The sequence below is a fragment of the Pleurodeles waltl genome, chromosome 3_1, assembly GCF_031143425.1.
Source record: "Pleurodeles waltl isolate 20211129_DDA chromosome 3_1, aPleWal1.hap1.20221129, whole genome shotgun sequence".
NCBI classification, from domain to species: Eukaryota; Metazoa; Chordata; class Amphibia; order Caudata; family Salamandridae; genus Pleurodeles; species Pleurodeles waltl.
The window spans coordinates 995258222-995276682 of record NC_090440.1 but is presented as its reverse complement, the minus strand read 5'-3'; the positions used below and the strand labels follow the sequence as shown (position 1 = coordinate 995276682).

The window sequence follows — 18461 nt, the reverse complement described above, 5'->3', positions numbered from 1 at the left end:
ATAAGGAAGAAGGATGCCTCCTCATGAACAATACTGAAATGAGCAAGCATATCTAAAGGATCCTCTGCTAACAAAGTTTGAAACTTGCTTGCTCTGTTGGCTCAACTAATGATCACTAGAAAAGCCGCTTCCACGAGTAATGGTGTGACAATACCTAAAAGAAGGAGCTACAAATTTAGATAAACCCAGACTGCGCTTCCTTGGAGAAGACTGGCGTCCATGAAAGTAGGTTTTCTATAACTCTACCAAAAATATTTGATGGAAAGAATTATGAATGAAATAACTCCTCCTGTACATAATGGATGTTAAAGGAAGAGACGAAGAAAACTGTAGCTCTGATTGCATAAGATAAATAATGACACAGCAGGAGACCAAGTCAAAGTTATGCCACCGACACCATTTTTAAAACCTTTTCCACATAAAGGTGTAAGAACATCTAGCAGACTGTCTATTTGCTTGCTCTAAAATGGCCATTCAAGTCTGAGTTAGATTTACATGCTTGTATTTTACTACCCAAGGAGCTACGGAAGGCATGATGGAATTGTGGAGCCTGCCTTGTATTCTAGATAACATTCAGTTTGGGTAGAACTTCTTGTCTGGCCTTGATAACAGATGAAGAAGGAAATAACCATGGTTTTAAACACTCCGAGCAATGAGAACATTCTGAAATTAGAATATTTCAGCTGCCCTAGAAATGTGGGAATTAGAGAGCTTTGCAGTTAATCAACGACACATTTCCCTGAACAATGTACCAAAAAGTCACTGACCAAGGATCCCAGTTCCTCCATGACGGTTGGGTTTTTCATGTTTTGAGATGCTGCAAGCAGGTCCACTTGTGGAAAGGCACAGTTTAAGAAAATGTCTCATAACATGGCGTGATCAAGTACCCATTTGTGGCTTTACACAAAGAATCTACTGACAGAATCCACTTGTTCATTTTGAAGGCCAGGAAGCAGAACAGTTTTAATGTAAATAGTCCTACCTAAAAGCCATCTGCTGATCTTTTGATGTTCTAGCGAGAAAGTTTATCCCAGATCTATTGCCACTCACTTTGTTAAAAGTGTCCATTGTGGTCATGTTGACTAAGTGGATTAGGATTGTGATCACTGTCAGAACTGGGAAGAACGTCTGGAATGTAAGTTCCAGGGCATTGACATGATAGGATCTCCCAGTCCTACCACTGGCCTCGTAATGACAACTTCTGCAGGTGGGCTCCCTAATCAAATAAGGAGGTAAATGTCACAATGGTCTTTGAAAAAATACACTAATTCTAAACAACTTCTTTTTGAAGACCATACTTCTTTCATCACTGGAAGTGAGACTGCCCTGTGAGCAAAGCTAGAAACAATTTAGCTTTCCAAGCGTCATCCCACAGAAATTATTGATATAACAAGCAAAGTTGACGAGAACTCATTTCAAACCTTGTTTAGGGACAATGACCGTCAACAGTTTGCCAATCTTTCAGATGTTTGGAGACACTTTCACAGAAAAAGTGACACCTGGAGTAAAAGGGAGCATTTGTTGACTAAAGTTTAATGGGGTCTCCTCCAATGAGGAAGAATGCTGCTGAATGACACTCATTAACCCTGGCTTTGTTGTTTAGACCAACAGGGAATAGAAAAGTGTACCTTGAATGATAATGGCAGTCATAAAGCCCACCTAAACTGCGTTTGTAAGAACTTTTTCTTCACTTCAGTAAACACAACTTTGAGTGTTTCAGAGTTGCTCATTCACTGAATTTCATCATCAGTGTTGAGACGAGAGAGAAATGACCCTATGAACTTCAGTTTCATTATTCTCAGTTGAGCACCAGATCTGAGGGATGTAAATTGTAGTCGCAAGTCTCTTCAAGAGGAGATGCTAGGTCAAAACTAAAAACCTACCAAATCAACTCTTGTGTTAGTAGTTTGGTTAGATACTAGCATGTATTTCAAGAACTCCTGCCATGGTACTTTTGGGAGGTCTTTTGAACAACATCCTGTAGAATCTAATAGATATGTTGTGCCAGTCACCTTAAAACTGTTGCTGTATTTCTGTTTGTACGTGCTTCACCTATCCACTTACTCTCTCTGGCAGGAGGAACATGTGTGTCACAAGCAGATGCATGCTTTTTTCCCCTAATAAAAGAAAATAAGAGTCTGGCTTGGTCTCCTGATGAAGGTATACAGGATCCTGTTCTGGTGGTTTGTACTTTAAAGGGAGCCTTGTAATATAATTTTTGTGGAAAGAGGAGATTGAAAATGTTTTCTTCTCTCAATTCTGCAAAGCCAGGTACTAAAGGCGCCAAAGACATAAGTGCAGATTATTCTTAGAGTGTCTACATTATGACTGAAACAGATGTCTGCAGGACTCCTAAAAAGGTATTCAATTTAGTCGAACCTCTAACCAGAATATCATAAAATGTTATGTCCTATCGCTGACAACTTTGATGGTGCATAAATCTCTGGAGTCAGGGTAAACGAAGATGATGCTGAGTCAGTATCTGAAGTATCATATGTCAGAAAAGTAGGAGGAGATATTATCTCTTGTGCTTTGGAGCACGGTATTCCTATGGGCCATCTACAATCAGAAGTGTAGAACTTGAAAAGCTGGAATGTACAAGGGATGGTGGTCGTAATTCACAGAAGGGTGAGTTGGCTCAGTTGAAAGAACAAGCTTCATGAAGAAAGAACAAGCTTCATGAAGAAAGAAATGGAAATGTGCTTTGGGCTATCAGTGATTTTGGAAAATGGAGCAAAGGCTAAGGAAGTTGAAGCAATAAACAGAATAGGTCTCTAGAAGGGATTTACATGACCAGAGGCCTTGGCTGCACCAATGTGCCAATGGAAAAGCAGACAAGACAGTTTGTCCAGTATGAGAATGATAAGTAGCTGATGGAGTGGCATGTCAGGAAGTCGAGCTCCTTTTTGTTGAGTGGTGCCGTCTCTCTACTTAGCATTTAAAGATGTGCTTAGTGCCTTGATGTCAAATCATGCATTAATGAGTGCTGCAGCATCTAATGTCTCATGGACAGTGGCTGCTTCTGTGTCCATAAAATGGATATCCTCTTCGTTGTGAAGTGGTCCTTCCGCTTCGACCCTGATCTTGCAAACCGTCCTTGCACGTGAGCATGTCGTGATGGTACCTTGTTTGTACTGGAAATGTAGGATGTCCAGAGGGAGCCCTGAGAATATTGTGAATGACATGAATGATGGTGATGCTTATGTTGTTCTCTTTAGATCAAATTCTGATATTTAGCAGAAAGGGCTCAGACCCAGTGGTAGCAGAACATTATTTGGGTGTCCTGGGATGCTGTCTTCTCTCTTCTTGCACTCAGAAGTCTTCACGTTTTCCACTGAGTTCCTTCTCTATCCTTAGGGCTATGTCATTGTTTGACAATATACACACTCTTTGATGTAGAGTTAAGGAGACAGATGACACAAATAATATTTATCAATGACTAACCAGAGGAACAAGTTACTTACCTTTGATAATGCTCTTTTGGGTGGATACTCTACCTAACCAAAGATTTCTCACCTTTAGAATATTCCCAGCCACAAGTCCAGCTGTGGATGTTTGTTTGAGCAAAGCTCCAAGCATGCCAGTATGTGGTATGGGTTCAAGGCAAATACACTGTACTCAGGAAGTGAGGGAGCGTAACAGAATTTAACAGCCACCGATGCAAGTTGATGTCAGTTTTGTAATCTTTCTCCTTCCAAATCTTCCAACACAGAGCACTTTAAACAAACTGCAGGTGACACTGTGACAAAACTCCACAGGATGGGAAGGCAGTGATGAATCTGCAATCAAATAGAGTACCCACCAGAAAGAGCATTACCAAGGGAAAGTTACTAGTGCTTCTGGTGGATATTTCATACCCAGGAATGTTCACCTTTATAACAGATCCCAAAGGTGGAGAGTCTTAAATTAAGACGTGCAGGACTGAGCAGGCAAAACAGGTCTCCCATCAGACCTATCAAGGAAATAATGTTTCATTAACATACACTGATGCCTATGTCACAGCTTGGCAGATTTCCAGGACCAGCAGCTCCCCTGCCAATGCCATCCTAGAGGCCTTGGCCCTGGAGGATGACCCAGGAGGCGTTTTGGGTGTTCCTTCCAGCAAATTTTATCATAGAGGACTATCCACCTGAGAGAGCTGCTGTTTGAGCTGTTTTGACTTTCTTGGCCTCACTCCTATAGTCCATGTACAAGCTCAAGGCTCTTAGGGTCAAGCCAATGGTGTCTTTCTTTTCAGCAGTGGGGTGGAGATTTAAATGCCAACAGGGTAATTGACTGGAACAGCAAGGGTGATACCGCCATTGGAAGGAAGGTAGCATGAGTCCTTGGCAGCAAACTATCTGGGAAGAAAGTGAAGAAGGGATATTGAACAGAGAGCACACGTACTACATTTATGGAGCACACAGAAATAACTATGATAAAAAAATGTTTTAATTGTCCAAAGCTGTAGCAAGCAACTCTGCATGTGACAGAATGGTGTGAATATCAGGAACGTCAGGTCCCACAGGGATGAGGAATGGTTTTGTAAAGAACATGTGTCAGGACCATCAGACAACTCATCACAACCATAAACTTAAAGACAAATGATTGATGAGGCAAACATAACAAAGGCCAAAAGGGCCGACAAGTAAACCTTGTTACCCACAAAGCTGTGCTAAGGCAACAACAAAACAAACAATATTACTTTTGAAAATTTGGCCTGTAAAGGGTCAAGACGACAGACATGATACCAAGGGACACTTTTTTCCAAGCACTTGGTGTAGATGAATCTCGTGAAGAGGCATCTGGCTGCAAGAATGATATCAGCCAAGTCTGGCGGCAAGTCAAAACATTTAATTGCTGCCACTCTATTTCCACCAATGGAGATGTAGGTGTGGAGATATTCAGGAGTATTACCCTTCCCTGTTACTGAGACAGGAGGTCTCCTGAAGAAGGTGGCTGGATCGGAGAGTATATGCTCAGTCTCGGTGTTCTGTGTATCACACTCTTCTGGTCCTGTCTGTGGCTATTAAGATAACTTGGAAATGGTCTGCCCTCACTTTCAAACAAACAAAAGGTTATGGAATGAATGCGTGCAAATAGTCTTGACTAGAAGCAATTGTTCTCTGTAGCATTCCAATCCATAGGTTTTCTCCCACTGCACCAGTCTCATGAGGGGCTTGCCTTCTGCAAATTAGTACTGACACTGCTCCTCGTAGGAACAGTCCATTACAAACTGCTAGGCAAGACCAGTCCAGAACGGAACGCAAGAAGTTCAAGACAAATTTTAGCCTTGTTAGACCTTGTCATTATAGGACAGCTTGGAACCTGTGGCAACGTGGGCAAGGGACTCATGTCTGAGCATACCCGTGGCCACTTAGGCACCTTAATTGTGGCAACAGAGATAGTTGTGGGAGCATATATAGAAGACGCATGTTCCATTGCATATGGACTTGGTTTCCCAATTACCTTTATGGAGAAAACACCAATGTGCAGAAGCTTTGATACTGAGGGCTAGACGCAGGCTAACTGTTCTAGCCAGAACATGTCCAACTCGCCAAAGAAACTCTGTACCCCTATGATGAGAATAGTACTCCTGGTCAGCCAGCAGATGCCTCTTCCAGTCTGCCCAAAAGACGTGCAGCCTCTCATATAAAGGATCCTCCTACCTTGATTGTTGCAGTATCGCATGATTGTTGAATTGCCCGTTAGGAGTGATAGGAACCTTCCCAAGTTGGTTGGTAGGAAGGCTTTCTGGGTAAGCTGGATCACCCAAATCTCTGAAAGGTTGATGACTCTCTGCTTTGGAAAAGACGTCCCGGTTCTATACTTCCCCTAAATGGCCTCTCCAAACCCGTAACAATGCATCTGTTACAACTGTGACATCTGAGTGGGAAAGAGTGTGGCCTGCCAATTGTAAGGATGGCACTCGTATGCCACCACATGAGGTTATGAGCCATCTCTTGAGAGATCTGGGAAGAATCAAGTAGGCAATTCATTGCCGATTCTGCAAGTGGCATCTGACGAAGAGAAGGATGCATGAGACTAAGAGCCCAAGACGATTCAAAACCATCCTCACTGAGACCTAGGGCTGAGCCTAAAACACCAGGTACATATCCTGAAAGTAGTGCCTCTGTGCAGCAGTTCAGTGCGACCATGTCCAGGATAGCTCCTATTCAGTGAATCCTCTGTACTGGGCTCCAATAGGGGTTCAACTCATTGATGGAAAACCCAGAGGAGACTAAGAGGCAAGCCGTCATCCAGGGAAGGTCTTTGACTGACAGCAGCAAGCCTACTGTGAGCAGTCAATTATCAAAGGAAGGGGGATACATAAATCACTGACTTCCAAAGATTAGCAGTGACTACAGCCATCCCTTTTGTGAGCGGCTGAGGGAAGGACAAATGGAAGCATAGCAAAATGGAAATGTTCTGACACCACTACAAACTGCAGGTAGTACCACTAAACTGCAGTACTAGTATTTGAGTCCTACAAGTTCAGGGTTACCAACCAGAATCCAGATATTCACGCTAGTGGTTCTCTACAAGAGTTATTATCCATTTCACACCTCTTCTGTGGTTACTCTACACATATAGTAAGGTACTGTTTAACACATACCAGTTCGCTGGAATCCAATCTGTGTAAATTGTTATATAGCACTGACATTACACACTGCTAATAATTTTGATATCTCCTTACAAAACACAGTACACATGGTAATGTTTTCAGATCTGATTACAGTCTGGCTTATAGAATTCCTGTAGCCAGTTGTCTCACGTTCATATCTCTTAGGAAGATAGTGCCAGGATAGCATACCATCGTGACGGTCAGTCTTTACAAAAAATACCATTACCAGATAGCAGGATTAATCCAGTCCTAACATCCGCAATACTACTTTAGTGTCCACAGCGGAATTCCATCAGCTTTGGAAACTGGAATACATTTATCTAAAACCTTTAATAAATGCTAAGAAACAAAGGATGCCCGAATCTCTAATGTCCAATCATTGTATACACTGGACACTCTTCTCCGAGTAGCGGGATGATTCTTAACTAGAAAGTCATGCAATGGAATGCCTCTGTGCAAATCTGAATGTTATCAACAGACGTAAAAGAAATTCCTCTAGTCAGTTTGCCTGTCTTGACTAAACCTAGCGCACCACAGGCAAACATGGCTTCATGTGAACACTCGCTGTTTGAACTATGTAGATTATTAATCATGGCTACTTGATGTTCATCAGCCTCATTTCCCTTTTCAGCAATGGGTGGGGCGCCTCTTTAACATAATGTTGCACATGTTTAAGCATCTCATCCCACATAGAATAGTAAAACCCAGTCATCATGCAGTGACATTGTCTAGCAAAGGCAAGATCTTAATATTTTTTTTTTTAGCTTTCTTGGTGTGCATCCCAATCTTGCCCTCTGGATTTTTTTGTATCAACAAGATAAAAAGAAGCAGAACTTTACATCTATCCTGGCCATCTGAAGGATATATACAGTGCAGGTTTTATTTTGTTAACCCTCCTTGGCACTTCACGTCCGGTGATGCATTTTGAAGCACTGGCACCTCCATGCTTAAAACTGAAGATAATGAGAGAAAGTTGTCCTGGGCAGAACTGGAGAAAAGCGAGACATGAGTATGTAACTCTGATAAATACAAACCTGTGGAATAGTTAACTTTCTAAACTGAGTGAGTAAGAGGTGGCACATTTGTGCTTAATATTCGACTTCAACCTCAAAGAAGTGCTTGTGATGTGACAAGAGGACAATGATTTGGGCAGGCTGAAACTACCCAGAAGTGCAATCAAGAAGAGAGTAGCTTACCACTGTGGCTGAAGACTATTACATTTTGACCAGGAAATATCCCAGCTTCTCAGAGAGAGCCTTATTAATGCAGCTCAGAAAAGCTCTTAAAAGTATCTCCTCTATTTGAAGAGGCCATTAAGTATACAGACGAACTACAACTAAGTAGGAGTATTAGCTAGACAACAAACGAGATTTCCTTTTAAAACTGTTTGAATTTCAAAGTGTCTAAAAGAAGGATCGTTAGATGAAGTACCACCACTAAAGGAAGTTTAAGTGAGTGTTTTAAACCATTTTGTATTTAGTTACAAAGTACTAGCAAACACAGCATTTTCAAGCATTAATAGATACGTCAGGACAAGGAATTATGTATTTTCTCTGGAGGAAATATATTTTGGTTACTTGTACAGCACACATCTTCCATTTGTATCACAATGCATTTTGCAGCCCTGTTAAGCTCCACTAGAATAAACCTTTCTCTTGGAATGGACTGTAATTCGGATTTCATCAAAATTCTCTATGGGACCACCCAGTCATTAGTCTCTTCTGCAGGGACCAGTGGTCCCTGCAGTCGTGACGACTGAAGTTTTCAAAACCCAAGCGGGCCAAGATTAGAAGCCCTAGTGCCAAGCATTCTCAGGTTCATGATGACAATAGCTATGACTTTGCTGTGCACTGATTAGAAGAATCAAAGCCAAGGGGAACAACCATGAGTGAGAATGGTGATGGACCTACGATCCTGTAACAAAAAAAGCACACATCCACACTTGAAAGGGCAACAAGGACCCTGGTAGAGACGATCTAGTCTAGTCTATTTACCTGTGGATAAAGGGGGAGCCACGGTCATAATCAATTCCTCCGATTACAGACAGGAATGCCTGCGTCTACTGGGGGATTCGACCTACTACGCGCAGATTAACACTGACCCAACGAGGAGATTGCAAACCGAAATACGAGGCATGATTGAGGAAGCCTTAGGAAACACCTGGATCTCACGCAATGAGGCTGCTTTTCTGGATACTACGAGCCCGCGTATCCCCTACTTCTACTGCCTCCCCAAAATTCACAAGGGCAAGATACCTCCACCGGGACGCCCTATAGTCTCCGGCATAGGGTCCGTCCTGGAACCCCTTTCCACCTTTTGTGACAAATTCTTACAACCGATTGTCCAGACATCTTCCACCTATCTGAAGGACACCAAAGACGTCCTCAACCTGATTGCAACCATCAACTCAACTACTGAAGTTCATGCCCTTATCACTCTTGATGTTGAAGCCCTATACACGAATATCCCACAAGAGGCTACTTTGGAAGTTGTGGAAACTGCCCTTCACTCGGCTGATCAGACACTTACTTCTCCTATACATTTCATCATGCACTGCGCATCTCTAGCCTTCCAGTTCGAGGATCTCCTTTTTCATCAGACTCGCGGCACATCGATGGGTAGCACCTTCGCCCCGAGTCTTGCGTGTCTGTATATGTTTGACTTTGAATCAAGGTTCATACTCCCTGACACTAACCCCTTTCATACCAACATTAAACTCTGGCGCAGGTATATTGACGACATCTTGATCGTGTGGCAAGGTGCCCTGTCGGAGGTACAAGCTTTCACTACCTGGATTAATACATTGAACCCCTTTTTGAAATTTACATCCTCTGTCTCTGAAACAGAGATACCTTTTCTGGACCTCATGATCTGCATAGAGGGTGGGAAATTATATACTCATACTTACCATAAAACTACAGACCGCAATAGTCTCCTCATGTATGAGAGTCACCATCCCAAGGCACTGAGAGACAACCTTCCCTACGGCCAGTTCCTCCGACTACGACGGAACTGCAGTACTACACGTATGTTTAATTCCCAAGCTAATGACCTGACCAACAAACTTTGTAATCGCCACTATCCAGACAAGGTGGTGAGGACAGCCTACAAACGGGCCAAGCCCTGCAGTAGAGACAATTTACTATCTACTACTTCACAGGACCTAGACCCAAAACTCACGTGTGCATCAACCTTCATTCCTCTCTCCAACGCCATCAAGTTGTGAATAAGAGATGGTCTATTCTATGTAGTGGTGGTGCACAGATTCCAAAACCTTTGTTTGCCTTTAAACGCACCACTAATGTTAAAGATTTACTCGTCCATACCAGGCCCCGCCCCATTCAATCACCCCCCTATTCACAAACGCTATGGGGTATCCCACCTGTGGCCGGGCACATCCCGTGTGGCACCTGTAATGTATGCACCCTCACCAAACGATTAAAATCCATCGAATTTGATTCCACAGGCCTTTGGCATCTAGTCAAACACACAAATTGTAACACAAAGAATTGTGTTTACATGATTACTTGTCCCTGTAATTTACAATATATAGGTATGACCACAAGAGCAGTGAAACTTAGAATTAATGCAGCAACATCAGATGTGGTCGTGCCACGACCAAACTGGCCCTACACTTTCTTGACAGGAGACATAGATCTGACAATATGTGGTGGGTAGTACTGCAAATTGACTCACGCAACACACCTAACTCTCTTTTTGAGTTAGAACAACGATGGGTGTTTAAGTTACGCACTCATGTTAATGGCTTGAATGATGACATTCCTTGGAATTGTCTATCCAAATAATTCACCTCTGTACCTTTAGACCGGTGTAGTTACTACTGCTGATTTCCACTAGTTTATCTTTTTTGACTTTGGACCTTTATTACCCCTTGTCCTAGTCTCTTGATCCGAATTTAGCTTGGAGTGACCATTTGGCTATTTTCCTATTTTTTTATATTATTTATTTTTTGTTTTTTTGACTAATGATCTATTGTTTGGACCCATGGCACCACCTCCCTTCCGAGTGCCATCATTTATTTCACGAGTCCGTGTCCTTATTTTTTCTTTTTTGTCCCGGGACCCCATTTGGAGTCTTTTCTCTCTGTCAGGCATTTTCAGACCAACGCACGTGCGTTGCCTGACTGCCTGACCTTGCCCCATACCGGAAATACTAATCCTCGGTTTCCGGCATGTTGAGCTTATCAGCGTCCCGGCCCGGGTTCCTTTACACTTCAGGAACCTTGGACCGGGTTAGGTTGCCGCCTGGCCAGAGCAGCTCTGACAAGTAGATGCTATGCCGCTCTCCCCTTTTAAATTCCGAGCCCCGTTTTCTTTCCCGAGACTCGGCTTGACATGCCTATTCGTTGTTCTCCCAACTAGAGGCAACATTTATACTTTACCCGCCGGCACTCTATGTTGTTATACCTTTTGCCTGGTGATCAATGACTACGAGATAGTGTATCTACCTAGGAGATACCCCGTCTTAATTTTGATTCCCTACAGGGTACGGCACTTAGTACTTGACTATTTGCATACCCTTACATTTACGCAGCTTTTTGTACCGCTTTTTGTTCTCCCTACTGTTCAGCCTTTTCACTAGTGCAGAACCTGTTTCTGTAATGTTTTTTTCTGCTATTTACATTGATCTCTAGGGACTTCTTGTCCCTCATTACTGTTTATCAGCTATTTTACTGTGACACAGTATTCATTGTCGTACTAGTCACGATTGTATCACCATGGTCTCTGTGCTGGTTCCAAATAAGAACCTACTATTATTACACTTTAGACCTCTACGTTACTATGCACATGAGGCACCTGATTTCTAATTGGGTACTTTACCTTTCATTTGATTTTTTACTGTTCCATATCTCCCTTTTAGACGTCATTTAGCACTGGACCATTTGTCTGTGTATTCCTAGGATGCTTGTCTTCAATTTTAGGACGGTAAGCTTGTACTACAAGCATATGCATGTGTGTTGTTCACGAGTTAACACTTTCACTGTACAGCACGGTCGCCTTCTTTTCCCACGATACACATAAGTCATGACTCGCCCTTACCTTGGTCTAACCTGTGTACTTCTTTTTGCAGGGCACGAGCTAGGAATTATTGGTTCCATATTCATGTAAGTGATTGTTACTCCCCCCAGGTATTTTCTGGCCTATAGTAACTTGTATACCTTGTTTGGAAATATATGTGGCCCTTATCATTCAGGAGATACACATAGTCACATAAGGTCCTGATGAAGCATCACTGGATCCGTTTGGACCACCAGGATGCGAAACATGTTGACCCATGAGAGGGTAGGCTTTGGAGAATCCCCAGACTCCTCTCTTTGATATATTTTTCGCTATAGAGTGATTGATCTTAATTTCTTTATTCACTCTTCTGACTTTATTTTTTAACCTTGGCCCTGACCATCCATCTGGTCTAATAAAAACTACTGTCTCAGTGGCGGTTTTGAGAGTCAATTTTAAACCACTTTCTCTTCTGATCTCCGTTGACACTTCAGTCACCTTTGGGGTCACGGCACCACCATATAAAAAGATCTCCGGCAAAGAGCCCCCCCACCAGGGGTGGTGCCCGTCAGAAATTGCAGCGCCGGTCTGACGAGGAGCAGTGCCAATGATGAAGCATGACACCCTATGGGTGTGTGAGGCCTCCTGCTCCTAGAATTTAGGACCCCGGTCACTATTTTCTGTTTTGCATGGTTGGAACAGTGTATCAAGTATGTTTTGATGTTTCCACTAGGAGGATATACACTGGACCATAATTCCTCCTGATCCCTCCCTTTTTTTTGAGTAGTCTATTTACTCATCTTTTGAATATTCCCCAGGCATCACACTGGATCCAGAAACTTTTCAGCAGTATCTCTGCGCCCAGTAGATGGTGCTGCACCTGCTCTGCTGTTTTGTTCTGGAAATGATGTACAGAGCCTATGTAAGCGCCACTTCTGCGTGCCGACGTCAGTTACTTCCATGTGCATCTTCTCCCCCTCCCCAGACACAGAGCCCCACATGCAAACTGACGTGAATGTAAACCTTTCAAACAAGTTACTTACCTTTGGTAACACCTTATCTGGTAGAGACATATTCTAGTTGCAGTTTCTTTTCACAATTTTCACGCCACAAGTGCAAAGCCATAAAAGACACTGACCAATGGTGCATCAAAACTAGGGCCTTGAAATGGAAGTCCCTGTCCCTAGAAATCAGTTTGCAGAGCTGGGAGAATGGGTGGGTCAGTAAGGGTAAGGCATTAATGAACATAAGTAACTTGTTCTTCTGACAGAGACTTCTAGTCCTTACCTTAGAATATATACCCCGGAGGAGGGTCTGCGAACCAAGATCACATTAGAAAGTCCTGCAAGACCAAATGGGCAAAGTACCTGTCTCTTTGGACCGGACTGACCAGGCAGTAGTGTTTGGTGCAAAGATGCCCATGTTGCCGCCTGACAGACATCCAGGACTGAAACGCAGTAGTTGCAACTGTCGCTCTGATAGAATGAGTGCCCAAATCCTCTGGGGGTTGCTTTTTAGCCAATGCGTAGCACATTATAATACAGAGAACGACCCATTTAGACATGATTCTCTTCTGCACTGCCTGACCTTTCTTCGCACCCACATACCCAAAAAAGAGTTGATCATCCACCCAGAACTCTTTGGTACTATCAAGGTAGAACGCCAATGCAGTTTTTGGGTCCAGGCGGTGGTGTCTCTCATCTTCCATAGAAGCATGTGGGGGTCTGTAAAAAGTAGCCAAGGTGATGAATTGACCTACATGAAAGGGCGTGACCACTTTTAGCAAAAAGGAAGCTGTGGTGCAAAGCACCAATTTGTGAGGATAGATGGAAAGGTGGAGTGGCTTAGATTTCACTGCCTGCAGCTCACTCACCCTGCGGGCAAATGTAATGGCCACAAGGCCATTGTTAGAAGCCTGAGAGGACAATTGTGAAGAGGCTCACAAGGCACACGAATGAGCAATGTCAGAACCAAATTCAAATCCCATTGGGCCATGATGAATGGTAATGGAGGAAACATGTGGGTAAGACCATTTAGAAACCTACTAACAATAGGAAACTTAAAGAAAGGTTGGTCAGGTAATCTCAGAAATGCAGAGACAGCAGACAAATAACCTTTGAGGGTTCCCAAAGCATAGTCCTACTGGGACAAAGAAAGAGTAAACAACAGTACCTCAGAAACAGGGGGTCAACAGACTTGTCTGTGCTCTATGCCATACATTTATGCCAACAACAGGTGTATACAGTTTTGGTGGAGGGACGCCTGGCTGGCAAGATAATATTACATACTTAGGATGGAAGGTTGAAAGCTGTCAACTGCCGCCGCTAAATCTCCGCGCAAAGAGTTGGAGACTGGACAGGTTCAGGAGGAGAACCCTCCCCTGCTGCTGCGACAGAAGATTCCCCCGAAGGGGCAGTCTGATCGGAGGATCGATGGCCATGCTCAATAGCTCAGGATACCAGGATCTTTGTTCCCAGACCAGAGTCACAAGGATTACTTAGGCCCGGTCGTTCTTGATCTTCTTGAGAACTCTGGGCAAAAGTGGTATTGGTGGAAAGGCCTACAGGAGGCCCGAGCTCCACTCAAGACGAAATTCATTGGTAAGCGAGTGCCACCTTGGAAATTCTAATGCACAAAACTGCTGACATTGCACATTCTCTGCAGAGGCGAACAGATCTAACCAAGGCTATCCCCACTGTTGAAAGAGACCATGCGCCACCTCTGGATGGAGACGCCATTTGTGATCGGCCAGGTATTGTTGGCTTAGTTATTTTGCTCTGGCGTTCAGAGATCCCACGAGGTGTTGAACCAACAGGGAAATGCCCTGATGTTCTAGTCATGTCTATAGTCGTAGAGCCTCCTGACAAAAGGTACATGACCCCACCTAGCCCTGCTTGTTGCAGTGCCACATAGAGGCGGTGTTCTCTGTGAATGCCTGCACTACATTACCTTTGAGACAGGGAAGGAATGCTTTCAATGCCAGTCTGTTCGCCCTGAGCTCCAAAACACTAATGTGTAGCTGGGACTATGCCAGAGACCAGACGTCTCTGGTCTCTGCCTCCCCCATGTAGCCGCCCCATCCCAGGAGTGATGAATCTGTCACTACTGTCAGATGTTGTTGGGGAAGGGAGAGGGATCTCTCTCTGACCCAATCGTGGTTCATAAGCTACCACTGCAGATCTTGCGCAGTTCCCTCCTAGATCTGGACCATGTCGGAGAGAACCCCCCAATGCTGTGCCTACTGGAACTTCAGGTCCCACTACAGAGCCCGCATTTGCCATCTGGCATGTGTCACCAGAAGGATGCAGGAGGCAATGAGTTCCAGCAGCCTCAGAGTCATTCTCACAGAAATCCAGGATAGTGGCTTAAACATCGGTATTATAGCCTGAATATCCTGGACCTACCACTTGGGAGGATAAGCCCAAAACTGCACTGTGTCCGGAAGAGCGCCGATTAAAGGGAGCACCTGAGAGGGAGTCAGTTGTGACTTCGTCACGTTTATAGTGAACCCCAGCAAATGCAGGAGGTTCGCCATACTCTGGAGGTGGGAGATGACAGCCTCGGGCAAACCCACCTTCTAAAGCCAGTCGTTGAGGTAGGGGAAGACTAAAACCTCTGACCTGCGCAGATGAGCTGCGACCATTGCCATCACCTTGGTGAACACCTGCGGGCGCTGGTAAGGCCGAAGGGGAGAACTTTGAACTGAAAGTGCTCGTAGCCTACTGTGAACCGCAAGTAACGTCTGTAGCTGCCTGGAAGGGAATATGGAAATAGGCATCCTGTAAGTCCAATGCTACCATCCAGTCTCCTGGGTCCAGGGCAGATAGAGCATTTTGCACTTCTCTTTCTTGAGGATGAGATTGGGGGGACCGAAGGTCTAGGATAGGGGGAGGCCCTATTTCTTTTAGACACCAGAAAGTAGTGGGAATAACAACCACAACCTACTTTGGCACAGGTACCCTTTCTATGGCTCCCTTGGCCAAGAGAGCTATAACCTCTTAGCAGAGAAGTGCCAGGTGATCCTCCAACATCTGATCGCCGGATGGTGGAATGGATGGGGGGTAGACTCAAAGGGGTGGGAGTAGCTCCTTTGAGCTATATGCAAACCCACCTGTTTGACGTGATGGACTGCCAGCGAGGCAGGTGATGGTGAATCCTGCGGAGGACTGGTCCTTGGTGGGGAAGCGTCAGACTAGGAAGGTTTGTAGGCTGCTGGGAGCGGGAGGAGAAGGGAGGGCAATAGACTTGCTAGACCACTGGCTCTCTGGTCCACGATGTTGAATCCCATGTCCTCTTGCCATGCAGAGGCTGGGCACCATGGCCGCACGGTGACTGGAGTGGAACGGACGTGGTTGGGTGCCCCTTCCGTAGCCACAAAAAAGGCGAAAGCAGACTGAGGATGGCGAGGGGCAACTGTGAGGCCCAAGGACCTGCCTGTCGCCAGGGGCTCCTTAAAATACTCGAGCGCAGAGTCTGCTTTGTCTCCGAAGAGACAGGTGCTATCAAAGGGCATGCCCATAAGGGTGGATTGGACAACCCCCAAAAAGCCAGACGTCCTCAACCAAGCGTGGTGCTTCTAGGCCACTGTTGATGCAACCGATCTGTCTAGTGAGTCCAAATATGAGGCGCATGGAGTTGAACAGGGGTCACTCCTGCTCCCAGAAACTCAGGAAGGCGCTGAGCTGCCCCAGGCGCAGGCTCTGTGTACAGAGGCCTGGAAAGACAATGCTCCTTTTAGCTCATCTCATTGGCCGACGGATGGGGTGAAGTTGAAGAATGCTTGTTCTTCTTTGGTTTCTTCTTGTGCCTCGACTTACCTGACCATCCTGAGGATCTGGAGTGGGACAACAATGAATGGGGGCTCCGTGACTGTTCTCGAGACCTTCCACTCGACTGAAATCAGGAGTGATGTGGAACCGAGCGCTGGGCCGCATGGAGCTGTAGGGACTGCTCCCTCAAAGCTTTCGGATTCATGGTCTGGCACTCGGAGCACGACTTCGGGTCTTGGTCAAACTCCAGACACCACAAGCACACGGGTGTGGATCCATCATGGACATCGCCCGATGACAGGATTCGCAAGGCTTGAATCCGGCCTTACGTGATGACATCTCAACACACAAGGTGTGTGGACACTCAAAAATCTTTGACAAAAATTTGAAAAAGACCTGTCAAAAAGTGCCCGATTGGTAGCTCTTCTTCGGATCAGCACGGGCTGGCGCAGAAAGAAAAGAACTGAAGTCACTGTGGCAGGGTGGCGTCTATATAGGTCCTGCAACATCCTATCCGGTGCGCACTACGCTGGATGCAGAGCCGACCAACGCCACCCAATGGCGCACACAGGTAGCGTTTGAAATAAAATATCCAGATCTAGACTGATACATGGGGGAAATTCTATGGTAAGGAATCTGCAACTAGAAGTCTCTATCAGATAAAGAGTGCATAACAACTGGAGAATTAAACAATGAGGGTAGGTCCAACAGCCACCAAAAAAAAAAAAAAAAAAAAAAAGGTACCAGTTAAATGTGTCCGGAGCAAAACCTTGCCGGATTAGAGATGAGTCAAATCCCCATCAAATAACCTTGTCTACAGGGGGTTTATCTTCTGAGTGCTGCATCGAGCTACATTTTGGTGCTATCAATTCAGTTTTTGTCGAGTGACACATGGCTGCCAAGATTACATCAACCACCTGAGGAAGAAGGTCAAAGGTGATCAACTGTCGCTGCTTAATCTCCAAGCATGAAGATGGAGATTGCGAAGGCCTGGGTGCAGAAGCCCACCCTGTTGCTGCGACAGCAGGTCCTTCTGGAGGAGCATCCTGATCAAGCGCAGGAGTCCTGGAAATTCATACTCTCTGTGCCCAATACACAGCCACTAGAATGACATGGGCACAGTCAGTCCTGATCTTCTTGACAACTCAGGGCAGGAGTAGTATTGGCAGAAAGGCATATAGGTTTACAAAGTTTCTCTTAAGGTGCACTGAGAAGCGCCTTGGCAATTCCAACGAACAGAACAGCAAACACTGAGCGTTCATCCCCTTGATTTTGAGTCCACAGAAACTATAGATCCCACTGCAAAGACTGCATGTGGCTCCTGGCAGAAAAGGCAAGAAACTGAAGTATCCCAAATAACACAGATGAAAGGGAGTATCTGAGAAAGAGTCAGTTCTGACTTCGGCACGCTGATAGTGGACCTCAAAAATGACAGGAGGTTTGCTGCAGTCTGGAGGCAGTTGATGACTCCTTGGGACGCGCACCTCTTCAAAAGCCAGTCGTCAAGATAGGGGAAGACCAGCACCCCTAACCTCCAGAGGTGTGCTGCCACCACTACCATCACTTTTTTTAATACACAAACACGAGGGGCACTGATGCGCCCAAAGAGGAGCACAGCAAACTAAAAATGCTTTTTTTACATCATGAACTGCAGAGCTGATGGGCCTGCAGGTTGGCCATTTGGAAATAGGCATCCTTCAGGTTCTAAAGTCACCATCCAGTCTTCCGGGTTGAAGACAGACGACCTGAGCCAATGTAAGCATTTTGAATTTCTCCTTCTGGTGGAAGGCGATGAGAAGGTGCAGGCCTAAAACAGGATTTATGGCATGATTCATTTTGGGCACCAGAAAGTACTGGGAATAACAACCACATTCTACTTCTTGTGCAGGTACCCTCCAGATAGCCTCTTTGGCCAAATAAACTTGCACTTCTCATCCCAAAACAGAGAGATGGCTTTCTGTCAGTGGCCCTCTGTCAGTCGCTGAGGGGACGATGGAAAGTGTGGCAAAGTGGAAAAAAGCGTAGAGCTCCACCCTTTGGAACAACTTTGCAGAATACACCTGTGCAAAG

At 45.0% G+C, this 18461-nt stretch overlaps 1 protein-coding gene across 14 annotated transcripts in view; it reads right to left on the bottom strand.

Moving 5' to 3' along the window:
- EPB41 (erythrocyte membrane protein band 4.1) overlaps positions 1–18461 on the bottom strand; it is a 698787-nt gene that overhangs the window by 244129 nt on the left and 436197 nt on the right. The window lies entirely within an intron of this gene.